This window comes from Astatotilapia calliptera, chromosome 1 (genome assembly GCF_964374335.1).
Source record: "Astatotilapia calliptera chromosome 1, fAstCal68.1, whole genome shotgun sequence".
NCBI lineage: Eukaryota > Metazoa > Chordata > Actinopteri > Cichliformes > Cichlidae > Astatotilapia > Astatotilapia calliptera.
The window spans coordinates 16,510,597-16,528,793 of NC_137422.1; the positions used below are offsets into that span (position 1 = coordinate 16,510,597).

Below are 18,197 nucleotides of genomic sequence, written 5' to 3' on the forward strand. Positions count from 1 at the left end.
CCAAATTTGGACTCTAACCAACACAATAACCAATTCCCTACCAACTACTTGAGACTCTAACTCAATTTCTTTGGGACTTCAACCCATTATTTAAACTTTTCTTATCAGACTCTTAACTACTTTCATTTCTTCTTAGCAGAACTCTAACTGCTTCAACTCATGAGATTTTCATCAAAATCAAAACAGACATCCACCAGTAACTTCAGTGAGTAGACTTAAATTTTATCATGTCCAATTTGGCACACTTTGGAAATAATTCAACAGGTAGTGCCTTACCTTTTGGATAAGCCGGCTTATGCCCACTCACTTAGACCACTGGAACTCATGTCTGCCCGTCAGACCACCCAAGACCACCAAATTTCTCCATCTAAACCTCCAACTCACCCTCCTCAATAACCGGACGAAGCCCCCAAATGTTAAGATTCATTATTGAGGAAGGGTACAAGAGGTGATCGAAGAATAACCACACCGATCCGGCCGGGTGAAGTCAAACGATGATTTTAATGAATACACGCGTGGGAAGACACTCTGTACGCAGACAGCCAGTAGTCTTCAACTTAATCAAAGCATGAACAGATATTTTATAGCATCAGGGTTTGTTTACTGACGCCCCTTCATACGTCACATACATTTTATACATAGATCAGATCAACATCATCCTGACTTTTCACCTAGAAAATCATCTTCTATTTTCATGGCGTGGTACTTTCCGTTCTTATCTTAAAATGAATTGTTCCTCTTTCTTGCTGAGACAACAAGGACGGTTCCTCTAAATAAATTTAACTCTATGTGTGTGTGTCACGACCTCACATGCTCTTTCTCAATTCACCGGTTGCACTTCTGACCTTTTACCAGACCAGAAGCTCACTGAGACTATGTGTATGTCTTCTACTAAATAAATGTTTTAATCAAGAACCTCTACTAAAACCTTAATATAAAATGATCTGATCTTAAGGCCTTCTTAAAGCTATCTGTTACATTGTTAAAGCCTCGTCTTAGCCTGCGGCTCAAAATAACTTCCTGGTTTCACTTCTGCATACAACTTCCTGTCAGCCTGCAACTCAGTCTTTCTGAAAGAGACACTGTTTAAACCTTGGAATGCAATATCCATGCTGCAGATTATATTATTAATGCAATGACAATTATTTAACAATAGCAGTAAAATAATTTCCCTCCTCGACACTTACCTTGAGAAGGTAAGGGAGCACACTCAACCCTCATCCCCAGAAAACAGAAGCTAACCCCAGGCAAGGCAGCGTGATGCATCCCGAGACAACAAGACGGGGATACCTACATAACTGTGTGAGTCAATTGCCTTCAAAAAGTTCATCAATTCACTTGAACCAAAATTAGGAACACCCGGTGCTGCAAGAGTTAATAGTCTTATTGGGGCCAAGATATACATTTTATAGTTGCCTGGTATCAATGGTTGTTCATCTTCCTTTATTTATTTATTTAAAGAACCCATAGGTGGGAATGTGAGTTGTCTGTCTCTGCGTGTTAGCCCTGCGACAGATAGGCGACCTGTCCGGGGTGCAGGGTATGGTAGCTGGAATAGCAACATACCCAAGGATAAGCAGAAGAGAATGACTGATATGATGAAACTGGGATTTTGTTACACTTAATTATTGCAAACAAAACTAAAACTATAACTGAAACTAAACAAAACTAAACTGAAACTAAGGATTTTCAAAAAAATAAAAACTAAACTAAACTAGCAAACAATTGGTAAAAACTAATTAAAACTGATATAAAATTGAAAATCTGAAGTCAAAACTAAATAAAAATAAAAACTAATGAAAATTGCACAACTATTAAACCCTGTTTTACATGTACAGCGGGGAAAATAAGTATTTGACACATCAGCATTTTTATCAGTAAGGGGATTTCCAAGTGGACTATTGACACAACATTTCCACCAGATGTTGCCATCAAGCCAAATATTGACGTCATACAATCAAATCAGAACATATAAGTATACAAGTTAAACCATAATAAATAAAGTGAAATGACACAGGGAATAAGTATTGAACACACTTTATTCAATACTTTGTAGAAAAGCCTTTGTTGGTGATTACAGCTTCTAGACGCCTCTTGTATGGATAGACCAGTCGTCTGCATTGCTCAGGAGTGATTCTGGCCCATTCTTCCACACAAACGGTCTTTAAATCTTGAAGGTTCCTTGGGCCTCTTTTATGAACTTTAATCTTCAGTTCTCTCCATAGATTTTCTATGGGATTTAGGTCAGGTGATTGACTGGGCCATTCAAGCAACTTGATTTTCTTTCTTTGAAACCACTTCATTGTTTCCTTGGCCTTGTGTTTGGGATCATTGTCTTGCTGAAATGTCCACCCTCTTTTCATTTTTAGCTTCCTGGTAGATGGCAGCAGATTTTTATCCAGAATGTCCCGGTACATCTCTCCATTCATCCTGCCTTCAATAATATGAAGTCTGCCAGTACCCCTTGCTGAAAAGCAGCCCCAAACCATGATGCTTCCACCCCCAAACTTGACTGTTGGTATGGTGTTCTTGGGGTGGTGAGCAGTGCCATTTCTTCTCCAAACATGGTGTGTAGAATGACTGCCAAAAAGTTCAATTTTGCTTTCATCTGACCATACTATAGTCGTCCAATAATCCACAGGCTTCTCCAAATGCTGTTGCGCAAATTTTAACCGAGCCTTGACATGCTTTTTGTTCAGCAATGGAGTCTTGCGTGGTGAGCGTGCATGGATGCCATGGCGGTTCAGTGCATTGCTTATAGTTTTCTTTGAAACAACAGTACCTGCTGATGCAAGGTCTTCCTGAAGTTCTGTCCGAGTGGTTCTTGGCTCTTGGAGAACCCTCCTGATTATTCTTTGGACTCCTCGGACAGGGATCTTGCGTGGAGCACCTGATCGTGGCAGGTTTATGGTGAACTGATGCACTTTCCATTTCCGGATAATGGCCCCCACAGTGCTCACAGGAACATTCAGCATTCTGGAAATGCACCTATAACCATTCCCATCAAAATGCTTTTCAACGATAAGATTACGAAGATCTTGAGAGAGTTCTTTGCTTTTACCCATCATGAAGTCTTTCCTGTGTGCCTTCTGGGTAATGAGGAGCCTTTATAGGCCATCAATTAGGACTAAAGCAGCTGATATCAATTAGTACTGATAGGGGACAGGATTTCGCTATCAATACTGACAGATTTCAGGTGATCTCCTGGCTTTCTATGTCATTTTGCCCCTTGTTATCTCCATGTATTCAATACTTATTCCCTTTGTCATTTCACTTTATTTATTGTGGTTTAACTTGTATACTTATATGTTCTGATTTGATTGTATGACTTCAATATTTGGCTTGATGGCAACATCTGGTGGAAATGTTGTGTCAATAGTCCACTTGGAAATCCCCTTACTGATAAAAATGCTGATGTGTCAAATACTTATTTTCCCCGCTGTAGTTGTTTTTGTTTCCTGTGTAATAATATTCAACATTGCTATCAAGGTTCAAGGTTCTTTATTATTTGTCACATGCATAGTTATACAAGTATAACACACAGTGAAATGTAGCCTGACACGCTCCTCGACATGTGCAAAAATTGGGGGGGTGTAGAGGAAGAACATTATATATATACATATATATACACATATAGTATATACACTGGGTGAATGTGCAGTAGTAGCAGCAAGCAGGTGAATTCTGTACATTAATATGAATAGATATCTGACTATCAATACATTTTTCAAAAAATGCCTCTCTGTGCAAAATAGGTTTAAAAACATGAACAACTGTGGGATACTGTTTGTCCGTGATTTGAACCGAGGGAACAAATCCTGGCAGGATCAGCCTGATATTATTTGTATCCCACTGTAACTTTACTGTATAAAGAGCTAACGTCTCCAAAATGCCAGGAGTACTTATTTATTACAACAAGTGTTTGTGAACTAAAAATCTAGAATGTGGGATAATGTTTGTCCGTGATTTGGAGAGCCCAGCGCTCTCGACGCAGGGAAAACCAATTCTGCAGGGGAGACCTACCTTGGCACTTGTGCAGGTGAAGCCAAAGGGAAGATTCAATTCAATTCAATTCAATTCAATTTTATTTATATAGCGCCAAATCACAACAAAAGTCGCCTCAAGGCGCTTCATAGATACAGAGAAAAACCCAACAATCATATGACCCCCTATGAGCAAGCACTTTGGCGACAGTGGGAAGGAAAAACTCCCTTTTAACAGGAAGAAACCTCCGGCAGAACCAGGCTCAGGGAGGGGCGGCCATCTGCTGCGACCGGTTGGGGTGAGAGAAGGAAGACAGGATAAAAGACATGCTGTGGAAGAGAGACAGAGGTTAATAACAGATATGATTCAATGCAGAGAGGTCTGTTAATACATAGTGAGTGAGAAAGGTGACTGGAAAGGAAAAACTCAATGCATCATGGGAATCCCCCGGCAGCCTACGTCTATTGCAGCATAACTAAGGGAGGATTCAGGATCACCTGGTCCAGCCCTAACTATATGCTTTAGCAAAAAGGAAAGTTTTAAGCCTAATCTTGAAAGTAGAGATAGTGTCTGTCTCCCGAATCCAAACTGGAAGCTGGTTCCACAGAAGAGGGGCCTGAAAACTGAAGGCTCTGCCTCCCATTCTACTTTTAAATACTCTAGGAACAACAAGTAGGCCTGCAGAGCGAGAGCGAAGTGCTCTAATAGGGTGATATGGTACTACAAGGTCATTAAGATAAGATGGGGCCTGATTATTTAAGACCTTGTATGTGAGGAGCAGGATTTTGAATTCAATTCTGGATTTAACAGGAAGCCAATGAAGGGAAGCCAAAACAGGAGAAATATGCTCTCTCTTTCTAGTCCCTGTCAGTACTCTTGCTGCAGCATTTTGGATTAGCTGAAGGCTTTTCAGTGAGTTTTTTGGACATCCTGATAATAATGAATTACAGTAGTCCAGCCTGGAAGTAATAAATGCATGAACTAGTTTTTCAGTGTCACTCTGAGACAGGATATTTCTAATTTTAGAGATGTTGCGCAAATGGAAGAACGCAGTCTTACATATTTGTTTAATTTGTGCATTGAAGGACATATCCTGGTCAAAAATGACTCCAAGGTTCCTCACAGCGTTACTGGAGGCCAAGGTAATGCCATCCAGAGTAAGAATCTGGTTAGATACCATATTTCTAGGCTTTTCAGGGCCGAGTACAATAACCTCAGTTTTATCTGAATTAAGAAGCAGAAAGTTAGCGGCCATCCAGGTCTTTATGTCTTTAAGACATTCCTGCAGTTTAACTAATTGGTGTGTGTTATCTGGCTTCATGGACAGATAGAGCTGGGTGTCATCGGCATAGCAGTGAAAATGTATGCTATGTCTTCTAATGATGCTGCCTAAGGGAAGCATGTATAATGTAAACAGAATTGGTCCTAGCACTGAACCCTGTGGAACTCCATAATTAACCTCAGTGTGTGAAGAGGACTCTCCATTTACATGCACAAATTGGAGTCTATTAGATAGATATGATACAAACCACTGCAGTGCAGTACCTGTAATACCTACAGCATGTTCTAATCGCTCTAATAGGATATTATGGTCAACAGTATCGAATGCTGCACTAAGGTCTAGCAGGACAAGCACAGAGATGAGTCCACTGTCAGAGGCCATAAGAAGATCATTTGTAACCTTCACTAAAGCTGTTTCTGTGCTGTGATGAGCTCTGAAACCTGACTGAAACTCTTCAAATAAACCATTCCTCTGCAGATGATCTGTTAGCTGTTTGACAACTACTCTTTCAAGGATTTTTGATATGAAAGGAAGGTTGGAGATTGGCCTATAATTAGCTAAGACTGCTGGGTCTTGGGATATGCTTCACCATATTTTCTAGTCTTTGGCTTAGAATGAAGTTGGTTTGGAAACATATTCAGCGATGCTTCATCTCCTGCTTTGCGTTTGTGTGGGCACCCCGTGCTAGCAGTGTCCAAGCGTTGTTTTGTCTTTTCCCTTTTCATGCCGCGCACCCCCTGCAATGGCTCTGCGCCCCCCCCCCCCCCCCCCCCCCCAGGGGGCAGGCCCCACACTTTGGGAAGGTCTGGAGTAAAAGATTCACCTTAAAGTGCATATTATTCAACGTACAGATACATAAACAGACACATAAGATACATAAGCCTCTTCTCCGCTACTCAGTGTTGCCAACTCCTCAGTAAGGAAAATCGCTATTGGCTGTCCTAAAAGTCGCTAGAAGTCGTTAAATGACCATCGCCTAATTTGCATAGGCGATCTAATTGTCATGCTAATCTAATTGTAACCTATGTTGTTGGAGAGAGAAATAACATCGTGGAAGAGACATAAAGTGAGTAAAAAACATCCTAAATGCATTTAGAGTTTATTTAGAACTACAAATTAAATTTCTTTTAGCAATTATTGTTTTTTTTAATGTTTTTTAATGTTGTGGTGGACCACTGGAGGGCTCCACTCACACCCAGTTCTCAGGAAGTGTTGTTGCTGTGTTTTGGAGGGAAAGTGTTCAGTTCTGTGGTGATGAGTAATAAACGAGCAGTGTTTATCGAGAGCTCTCGTGTCGTCTGTGTTTACCTCCACATTGGTGACCCCTGACTCAAACATGCTGCAGTCCGATGGTGGCGCCGACTCCGCTCTGGATGCATCAGCAGCCGCCAGCTCTCTGCCTCCGGCTGCAGCTACGTTTGCTGTGGCGCTCGAGCTGCCGGACTTTTGGCTTCACGATCCCCCGTCGTGGTTCGTGCACGTGGAGGCTCAGTTCGCCCTTCGTGGCATCTCGGCTGACGACACGAAATATCACCATGTGGTGGCTTCTCTCGACCCGCTAGCCACCCGTCGTGCGTTGACTCTCCTCCGTCCCGGAGGGTGGGTGGGTCCCCCACCCACCCGAGGGAAGTACGCCGCCCTTAAGGAGCTGCTTCTTCGGCGTTATGCCCTCACCGACGCAGAGCGAGCCGAGAAGCTCCTCTCCCTCTCAGGCCTGGGTGGCGGTACGGCTCTCGAACTGATGGAGCACATGCTATCCTTTCTCGGACCGGACGACGGGGGATTCCTCTTCACCCACATCTTCCTCCGACAGCTGCCGGCTGCCGTGAGAGCCGGCCTCGCCAACTCTCCGCTTCTGGGCACGAAGGATTATCGCTCCCTGGCTGAGGACGCGGATCGTATTCTCCTGGCTACCCGCACTTTCCACGATCACGACCTAGTTCCAGCCTCGCCGGCGGCGCCTTCCACTTCCCCGCTGACCTGCCACGACGTACCCGATCCTTCGCTGACGGCAAAGATCGCGGCACAGCGACACCACGGACGGGACCTCTGTTTCTACCATCAGCGTTTTGGCGCCGGACCCCGCCAGCGTGCTGTAGCAGCCGCGACCGCTGGCGACAAAGAAAAACTGCTCTTCATAGAAGACTCGCGCTCTGGGAGACGTGTCTTGGTCGACTCCAGCTCCCAGAAGAGCCTCCTTCCCCCGTCCGGAGCCGACAGTTTAGCAGCAGGCTGCGGACCTCAGCTTATTGCGGCTAATGGCTCTCCCATCGCAACGTTCGGGGAAAGGTTTGTGACTGTTTGTTTTCATGGTCGGGATTTCCAATGGACCTTTGTTGTTGCCGCTAGCTCTGTACCTATTTTGGGCGCTGATTTTCTTTGTGCCCACGGACTGCTGGTCGATGTCGCTAACAGACGCTTAATCGATACACTGTCTTTTTCTTCAATGCCCTGTTTCACTCGCGCCATCGAGACCCTGAATCGGGCTAATTTAGTGACTTCAGGGAATGTTTTTCAGCGTTTCCTCTTGGAGTTCCCTTCACTGACTGTTCCTAATTTCTCGAACACGGCAACGAAGCACGGGGTTGAACGTTATATTCCGACGGTCGGTCCCCCGGTGTTCGCACGCGCGCGCCGCCTCAACCCTGCGAAACTCTCTGTCGCTCGGGAAGAGTTTGCCGCAATGGATCGCCTCGGCATGAATAGTGCCTGGTCTTCTCCGCTACACATGGTGCCCAAGTCAGACGGTCGGTGGCGGCCGTGTGGGGATTTTTGCCGTTTGAATAATGTCACGGAGAATGACCGTTACCCCATTCCCCACATCCAGGATTTTTCCGCCCACCTCGCCGGCACCTCGATTTTTTCTAAAATTGACTTGGTGCGGGGGTATCACCAGGTTCCTGTGCGCGCCGAAGACGTCCCCAAAATTTTTGTGCATGCCGTTCGGTTGATGGACTCTGTTTTGCGCGGGCTGCCTTTCGTCTTTGTGTACCTTGACGATATATTGGTGGTCAGCTGCTCTGACAGTCAGCACGCGTCCCATCTGCATCAGGTTTTCCAGCGCTTAGCGGCACACGGCCTGATCGTCAACCCCTCCAAGTGCCAGTTCGGCTTGCCGGTTCTGGATTTCTTGGGCCACCGCATTTCCGCTGACGGTGTGGTTCCGTTGCCAGACAAGGTCCGGGCCGTTTCGGCTTTTCCGCGTCCTGTGTCCGTTAAAGCGCTGCAGGAGTTCTTGGGGATGGTCAATTTCTACAACTGCTTTCTCCCCAGAGCTGCGCACCTGCTGCAGCCTCTCTATGCTGCCTTGAAGGGTAAAACAGCTAAGGACTCGATTGATTGGCTCCCTGAATGCATCCAGGCATTTTCTGGGGCCAAGACCGCGCTGGCAAACGCCGCCCTGCTGGCCCACCCGTTTCCGTCGGCGGAGATTGCGTTGACCTCTGATGTGTCGGACGTGGCAGTGGGCGCAGTGTTAGAACAGCGGGTCTCCGGTGTCTGGCAACCGCTCGCTTTTTTTAGTCGCACGCTTAGAGACAGTGAGCGCAAATATAGCGTTTTTGACAGGGAGTTGCTGGCCCTACTCCTCGCCACACGGCATTTTCGTTTTTTTCTCGAGGGTCGGAGCTTCACCACGTACATCGATCATAAACCTTTGACATTCGCGATGTCCAAGGTCTCTGATCCGTGGAGCGGGCGCTAGCAGCGCCAGTTGGCAGCCATTTCCGAGTTCACAACTGACATTCAGCACGTGGCTGGTAAGTCCAACTGCGTGGCTGACTGTCTATCCCGCGTGCTGGTTTCTCCTGTTTATGTGGGCATAGACTTTGAGGCTATGGCCGCTGACCAACAGGCCGACCCGGACATCCTTGCCCTTCGGTCTGCGCAAATGGGCCTTGTACTGGAGGACAGACCCGTGTGGAACGGCGGGCCTAGCCTGCTTTGTGATGTTTCCACCAGCCGTCCACGCCCTGTAGTTCCCCTTTCGTGGCGTCGTTGTGTTTTCGACTCCGTCCATCGCACCACTGCGTACCACCCGCAGGCCAACGGGATGTGCGAACGTTTCCACCGGTCGCTTAAGGCCGCGTTCCGTGCTTCTCTCACAGATGGCAACTGGGTTGACCGCCTTCCATGGGTTTTACTGGGGTTGCGCTGCGCGGTTAAAGAAGACCTTGGGGTTTCCCCGGCTGAACTTGTCCTTGGTCAGCCCCTCCGGGTCCCCGGGGAATTCTTGCCTGAGAGCCCACCCCCGTGCTTCGCTCCCTCTGTGCTGTCTCTCCGTCCCCCAAGAGACTCGTTTTCTCTTCCTGGCCCAGTGCACCATTGTGTGCCTGACACCTTTGTTCCGAGGTCGTTGGACTCTTCGCAGTTTGTTTTTGTCAGGCATGACGCTCATAGGCCTCCGCTGCGTCCACTGTATGACGGCCCCTTTTGGGTTATTCAACCGGGCCGGAAGCATTTCCTTTTGGATTTTGGGGGTCGGCAGGAGGCTGTTTCTATTGACAGACTTAAACCAGCACATGTGCTTCTGGATGACCAGGTGGTGCCGGCTCAGGCCGCCCGCCTTCCACTGGACTGGACAACCCTGCTTCTTCCTCTGGGAGCGCCCCCCACCTGGCGGGGCCCGAGCTATCTTCAGTTTTTCCTGACCGCCCGTGCCAGCCTGGCCCTCAGGCTCGTTTCCCCTCAGCCAGCTCTCCACCTCCCCGGTTCAGCCTTTCTGGACGTTTAATTAAAGCAAGGGTTCTGGACTAGGGGATGACCCTACTGGGTGTTCGGGGGGGGCATGTGTGGTGGACCACTGGAGGGCTCCACTCACACCCAGTTCTCAGGAAGTGTTGTTGCTGTGTTTTGGAGGGAAAGTTTTCAGTTCTGTGGTGATGAGTAATAAACGAGCAGTGTTTATCGAGAGCTCTCGTGTCGTCTGTGTTTACCTCCACAATGTCACAATTCCAACCCTGCTCCTTTACCCGGGCTTGGACCGGCAAAAGTGACCCAAAATAGGCACTCTGGTGGAGTTGCTTTGTGTGTGTGTTTATAAGTAGTTTTAAACCTTGTGATCCACAAAACAGCATAAGAGTAAAAGAAGAACTGACTGCGTTGCAGCACCCGCTGCTTGTTGAGAGTAAAAGCGATACGCACTTTCACGTCTTTTTTTTAGCTCTTTCGGGTCTAAGGGGTCTGAAAACTCGCTAAATATAGCGACAAAGTCGCTAAGTTGGCAACACTGCCGCTACTGCCTTCTAGTGATGGGTCGTTCGTGAACGAAATGGCTCTTAGAGCCAGCTCTTTGACGTGAACGACGCGAGCCGGCTCCTTATCACGAGCCCTCACGTGGGTTTTTTTTTTTCTTTCTCTCAGCCTCTCTCTCGCACTTTTTTTCTGCTTCACTCAGCAGCGAGCCTTGTGCTTTACGCTGGGCAGAGGGGGGAGGGGCGGTAGTTACACTCAGTAGCACAGGAACAGAGCCAGAGGGGGGGGGGGAGAGAGAAAGAGAGCCAGGGACAACAACATCACATTAGAAAGGTATAGTAATCATCCACAACTATTTTCAGTTGCAGATGATAAAGGATTCAGAAAGTTTATTCATGCAGGCCCATATGACGAGAATGTGCATGTTTCTTTTTGTTTTCATATTTTAATTTATATTTAATTGTGTTGTGGTTTGCAGTGTTTTGTGTTGTTTCACTTTAAATTTGTAAAAGGAAAAAGCTGAAAATTTAAATAGTTAAAAGTTGAAATGTGAATAGTTGATTTTTGTATTATATTATTTATTTATTACATTTTATGTGGAGTGAATAAATAAAAGTACATTTACGGTGGCCCCTAGAGACAAAGCACATACAAACTTCAAATCACGTACGAACTCTGAAGCACGCACAAACTCCAAAACACATAAAAACTCCAAAACACGTAAAAACACGTACAAACTCTGAAGCACGTAAAAACTCCGAAGCACATAAAAACTCAAAACATGTACAAAAGACAACAGAAGTACTCCAGGATGCTAGGGCGCAGTGTTGAGCTTTTGTTACCTAGTGGCTACACAAGCCAGCAAGTACCAACGACCGGATTTGGTGTGTGGTAATAATAGGTAAATGAACTTTTTTTTAAAAATTATTTGAATATATATGAGTGCCTGTGTATAAATACACAAACAATACACACATGCTTTCAATTGTGTAGTTTAAGTGATCTAGTAGCTCTGCTTTGTTAGTTCAGTTCATGCTAGAAATGTGTTTTGGAGTTTGTACGTGTTTTGTCTATAGGGGCCACCGCATATATTTATATATAAACATATATAAATAAAACCACTTTTTTACATTAGTAATTCCTTTTGTGCATAATTTTATATTATTGTTAATAATAAATTAATTAAAGCAACAAAACAACCTGAAGAGCCGGTTTGGAGCCGAAAGAGCCGGCTCTTTTTAGTGAGCCGAACCGAAAGAGCCGGATCTCTAAAAAGAGCCGGAAATCCCATCACTACTGCCTTCTCGTCTTGGCACACAAGCGGTGAAATCGTGACGTAAATGCTGCACGCTCTTTGGCTTTTTGTCAGACTCGGGATCCACGGTGTTGGGTTTTGTGGAGCCATTTTCCTCATTTCCAGGTTTCAAAATTAGTGGTTTGGATTGTTGTGAAGGAGTCGCTCTGATGACCAGCCAATCGGTGGCAGTCTATTGACTTTACATTTTCAGATGGACTGAGCTAAACTTCGGCCAAGCAGATAAAAGAAAAAGTACCTGGTACCACCTAATGGAAAACCTTGAAAACAGAGTTGCGTGGAGTTGAGTACAAGTGGAAAAGTACCCAAACCATATGGTTTATTCCAAGACATTGCTTCCACACAAGCAATTAGTCGTAAAACGATGGCCCGAAAGGGGAAAAGTTTAAGGCTAACCTATAAAAATGTGTTTTCAAAAGAATTAGCCAACCTGATAGGCTGAGGAAGGCTGTTTCATGATCACCTCTGGGTTTTAAAGTCAGAGCGAGGGACAGAAAGGAGACCCAGGTTATAACGTGTAACCATACAGCAGATACATCTGAACATGTTTTCAGGTGCAGTTACACAGCTGAAATGAGAGTTGTTGCCAGGCCTGTGTGCTGTGCTATTGATCAAGATTAAATTGTATTGTCTCTGTTCAGACATGTGACAGAGGGCTGAAATTGAATTGGATGTTTTAAAGCAGTTACGTGTTGGACTGCAATCCCAGCCCATTGTTTGAATCTTTCTTCTTGATAGTGTCCTCAGTCTCTTTTAAAGGAAAGATCCTTGAGCTGTACCCAAAACTTTGAATAAATTGATCTGCTGAGAGCTGGATTTTTGTGTCTTTAGCATTTGCTTCCTCTTTTCTTTTTCCTCTTGTGATCTGCGCTGCCGCATCAGAGCGCATGACTTTGTGGCAGAACCTGATTAATCATGGGACAGCTCAAGCCAAGTCACCTTGTCGCTTGGCGCAGATCCAGGAGGAGACAGTTATGGTGGTAAACCAACACGCTAATGGTGTCAACCGGGGACAAGTCGAGGATCTCGCTGTTCTTTCCAGTTTATTGATCAAACCAGGCCTGCCTTTGACGACAGGTTTGTGTCCGTGCAACGCAGCGCTCGTTGTTAAAAAGCTTAAATCGGCAACAAATTGTTTTCCCGCCTTGCTTATTATTCCTCCTTCATTTCTGTCTACCGGCGCTTCTTGCGGCGCTGCGTTGCCCTCTCTTTTCTTTTCTGGGGCTACCTCCATCTGTCTCTGCAGGTGTGTTTTGTGTTTTGTTTCTTGTCTGCCATTCTTTGATCACTGTTGTAAATTCTTTTCTGCCCTCTTTCAGTTCTTTGTCTTTGTGGTTCCGTCTCGCAGAGATGTTTGTTGATGGGGTGTTTTTTTTTTGTTGTTGTTGTTAAAAATGATGAAAGATGGCAAATTCATTCCTTGCCACTTTTCAAACAAATAGCACATATTTGGCAGTCGTGCAAAAATATCCCACCAGTTATTCAATACCTCACTATCTGTCCCAATGCACTGGTTTATTCCCTCTTCTAAACAGCTGAATGGCATCCTGCGGTCTGAATGTTCTGCATGCTCATTTATCTGTAGTCAAAACAAATTAGTAAGGTTTGGTTCGGCGTTGTTTTTGTCAACAGCGACGGATCTTTATGGGTCATTTCTTGATAGTTTAATAAGTTTGGCTCGCAGGGATGGATAAAGACTGTAATGTTAGTGAGAACAAGCAGAATTAATGACAGTCACATGTTGAGACAACAAAGGGATTAAAGATGAGGGAAGAAAAACAAGTTGTGTTTCAAAAGTCCTTTGCAACTGGAAGCAGCAGCTCTTTGGTTTTGGTGTCAAATGCTCTAAAAAATAAAGCAGTGTCAACTGACAGGGAACGGTAAATTACTTCCATTTGTCAAACGTGGCTGATTTTGTTTCTGGCTTGTTTTTTTCAACTATAAAGTGTGTGTGGAAGTCCAGGAGAAAAACTGTGGTTGGCTTACAGGTTTATCTAACGTTGCTGCAGCACAGCAGAATCCCCAAGGGCTACGGCACTGAGCAGAGTGACAACTGTAAAAACACAGAGTACAGTTGTGCTTTGTTGGCGGCAACAGCAGTGTGCACATCTGGCTTTGATCACCATGGTGATGGTGGTGCGGGGAGTGACAGGGCATGCAGAGCGATGGAGACTCTCGGGGGAATCATTATCCTGTTTAGTAAGCCTAATGAGAGAAAAGGTGTTGCACCTCAGTTAACTGCTGTCCTTGTCTGAAACACACACACACATGCGCGCGCGTGCAAGCAAAACTAAACAGTGTGCATGACAGATGTAAGTAAACTCCCTATTCTATAAGACTTACAGTACAAACAAAGACATGTAATTACAGCGCTACCGCAGCCTTCCACAAATTAACACACTGTTAACACTCATCATAACACTGGAAAAGTTGCAAGATGGCGTGAAAATGTGCACCCAAATGTAGTCTGCTGTTGTTTACCAAAGTTTTATTCATTTAAGTGTGTCATACCAGCAGCAAAGGCGAATAATTGCTTAAAACAAGAAAAGAACAGATGAATCAGTGGGGGGAACTTGTGAAGAAAAACCAAAAGCATGCCGTTTGATTGGGAGCCCGAAAACACCCCACTGTATCTACCTTTTATTCAAGGCATTCCTCTTGCAGATTAATTAGAGATATTTAAAACTGGTAAAATTTCAGTTGTGCTTCTACTTACCATTTTGAAAAATGTCAACTTGCCTTTTATTTTTTCAACCATGTATCCGCACATTGTGCCTAAAGAACAATACAGAACAGCTGTTTCTGTTGACCTGATGCTATGAGCGGACATTTCAATTAAGAGGCAGAAAGATATTAGTACTAGAGCTCTAAAGCGTCCTTAAACCCTGAAGTTGGGATTAATTTAAGTAACATATATTCCAACAACTCAATGACAAAGAGAGGCTGTATGTTAAATAGCTTAGTAACAGAAGCCAAGCAACCCTAGGTAGACAAACTAGGAGCTCTGAGACATTCATCTTCAAGACAAGAACATTAAAAACCTACAGGGAGTACACACATGACCATGACCAATCTCTGCAATATCTTGCATACAACAGCTTCCTCCTCACTGCAGAAATCCAACTCTTTTCTCTGTTTTTGTAGATTATATACTCACCAGCCACTTTTTGGGTACACTTTTTTCATGTAACTCATTACATTTGTGCACATAGACATGGACAAGATGACCTGCTGAAGTTCAAAGATGGGGAAGAATTGCAACTTTTGAATTCGGTGTGGTTGTTGGTGTCAGACTGGCTGGTCTGAGTAATTCAGAAACTTCTGATCTACTTGGATTTTCCCACACAACCATCTCCAGGGTTTACAGAGAATGGCCTGAAAATGAGAAAATATCCAGTTAGTCTGGGTGAAAATGGCCAGGCTGATGGGGATAGAGCGATAGATAGAGCTGATACAAAGGCAGCTATAATTCAAATAACCACATGTTACAACCAACGTTTGCAGAAAAGCATCTCTGAATCCAAAACACATCAAATCTTAAAGCAAATGAACATACAGTCTATAAGTATTTTTCCTGATCATGTCCATGCATTTATGACCACAGTGTACCCATCTTCTGATGCCTGCTTCTAGCAGGATAATGTGCCATGGCACAAAGCTCAAATCAAACTGGTTTCTTTAACATAACAATACCCAAATGCCTCCACAGTCACCAGATCTCAATCAAACAGAGCACCTTTGGGCTGTGGTGAAACAGGAGATTTGCATCGTGGATGTGCTGCCCACAGATCTGCAGCAACCGTGTGATGCTGTCACATTAATATGGATTAAAATCTCAGAGGAATGTTTCCAGCACCTTGTTGAATCTGCGCCATGAAGAATTAAAGCAGTTTTGAAGGTAATAAGAGGTAAAACATGGTCCTAGCAAGATGTACCAAGGAAAATGTCTGATGAGTGTATGTAACTATTTATATACCGCATTTTAGAAAGGGTCAGGTAAGCTTAAGGAGGAGCTGACCTGTTCCTGTGTTTTGCCTCTAGCTTCTGTGTCATCTTGGCAGTGGTATTGGCATGCCACAAGACTGAAGCTTCATCCACAAACAGGGTAGCCTCTCATTAGTGTGCCATGGAAAAGTAATGGCTTCAGGGAGGGAAGCCAGCTTTGCTGTCACAAACACATTCGTCAGGAGCGTACAGGTATCTGGAAACATGAGACTGTCACGTCAAGACAGACCAACCATCACAAATCTGATTCCTCATTATCATTCATCTGGTATGCAGTTGAAGGTCATCAATCCAATTTTCATCAGTATTCCATGCGGGCGTGAAACTCGGTACCCAAGTGTGGAATAAATTACTCAAACTTAAAATTGAGAGGCAATGTGTGATCATAACAATCAATAAGGGAATAATTTGATTCTGATTAAGTAAAAAATAGTTACAATCAGTGGTGTATTTAATTTTTTAACAATGTATCCGTGGTACTGCTGTGAGGAAAAGATTTTTCAAAGCCGTTAAAGGTTTTTTTTTACTGAAAGCTGTCATTGTACCTGACGTCTTTGTCTTCCTCCTGCAGCCTTTTTTTCCCCCCACCACAGCCTTGAAACTGCATTTCAACATCTCAGTCAGAGCTTAATGTCAGAGTCCATCGCTCATGTGCAATATTTACCTTTTCTGAAAAATGTACCCAGTGCTTATTATAATTTATTTATTTATTTATTTATTTGGGGGGGGGGGGTTGTTTTGATCCCATATACAAACACGCACAACACAGACTATATTGCCAAAAGTATTCACTCATCTGCCTTCACACGCATATACACTTGAGTGACATCGCATTCTTAAACCGAAGGGTTTAATGATGTCGGCCCATCCTTTGCAGCTATAACAGCTTCAATGCTTCAGGAAAGGATTTCGACAAGGTTTAAGAGTGTTTATGGGATTTTTTAACAATTCTTCCAGAAGTGGATTTCTGAGGTCACATACTGACGTTGGACAAGGAGTCCTGGCTCACAGTCTCCACTCTAATTCATCCCAGAGGTGTTTCTGTTGAGTTGAGGTCAGGAATCTGTGCAGGTGCGAAGTCAGGTTGGAACAGGAAGGAGCCGCTGGCCAGACAGAGAAGCGTGGTTCGTCTCTCCAGAGAGCACTTCTCCACTGCTCTAGGGTCCAGTGGCCTTTCCACTGTGTTCCACCACAATGCTTTGCATTGCACTTGGTGATGTAAGGCTTGGATGCATCTCCTCATTCATGGAAACCCATTTCATGAAGCTCTCTATGCACTCAGCTACTCTTAAGCTAATCTGAAGGCCATGTGAAGTTTGGAAATTTTAGTGATTGACTCTGTAGATAGCTGGTGACCTCTGAGCACTATGCGCCTCAGGATCTGCTGACCCTGCTCTATGTTTTTATGTGGCTTCCACTTTCTTGTAATACCACTAGCCCTATGGAATATTTTGTAGTGAGAAACTGGACTGGATCTGCGCAGGTGGCATCCTATCATCATACCGCACTGGAATTCACTGAGCTCCAGAGAGCGACCCATGCTTTCCCAAATGTTTATAGAAACAGTCTGCATGCTGGGTTCTTGATTTTATACACCTGTGGCTGGGTAAGTGATTGGAACAATGGGTGAGTGAATACTTTTGGTATTGTAGAGTATAAAAACTGTGAATCCCTGATATTAGCTTTCTGTGTTCACTTATATACCTGTCATGCGATGAGACTCTTTCTAAGAGGCTTTGTTTAAGACAACAGATGCCGTAGAAAGCATGAAGAGCTCCAGAAAGGCTGTCTGGTAAAACTCTGATAGACAGGTACTGCAAATGGTGTTTCAACAGTTTGGCTTACTAAACTTATTGCAGAGTTGATGAGTCTGCAGCTAGGCAGGCCACAGGCTGCACAATTCACCCAGAAGGATGCGCACACACATTGTTGCACATGTATTGTTGGTAACAAAATGAAAAGATTGTGCTTTTCTTGTGGAGTAGCTTCTTAGGTTAAACAGTCACTTTAGCTACTTCTATGACTTACCACCTACACCTTGAGCTCTTTTGCAGGTCACCGCATATGCAGACATCTACTAAAACAGGAAAAATAAAAACTGATATAAAAGTTGTTTTTTAAAAGTCCTAAACTCCCCATAGGCATGTTCAAACTCCAAACTCACAGATTAGTTAGTAAAAAACCTTCCAGTGCACTTTGGGACAAGGCGAGTTTGTGTTCACGTTTACTTCCACGCAGTTCACCAAGGTCGCGTCGAAACCCAACAATTGGACATAAATCTTGTGGTGACTCCTTCAAACCCAACAGTGAGAGTTGCTGCTGTGATGGATTATTTAAAAGTACAACTGTCATCACTAGGTTGACCTGAGCAGCAGAACCATGCAATAATCTCATCGCACGCCAGTGAACCGGAGGCCC

At 44.5% G+C, this 18,197-nt stretch overlaps 1 long non-coding RNA gene across 1 annotated transcript; it reads right to left on the reverse strand.

The window, feature by feature from the left end:
- Positions 1-14,245: 14,245 nt before the first annotated feature.
- LOC145420976 (uncharacterized) lies at positions 14,246-16,103 on the reverse strand. Its single transcript, XR_013902223.1, has 2 exons — positions 15,793-16,103; positions 14,246-15,149 (listed from the first exon to the last, which is right to left on the reverse strand). It is a non-coding gene; the product is annotated as an uncharacterized LOC145420976 (long non-coding RNA).
- Positions 16,104-18,197: the final 2,094 nt, after the last annotated feature.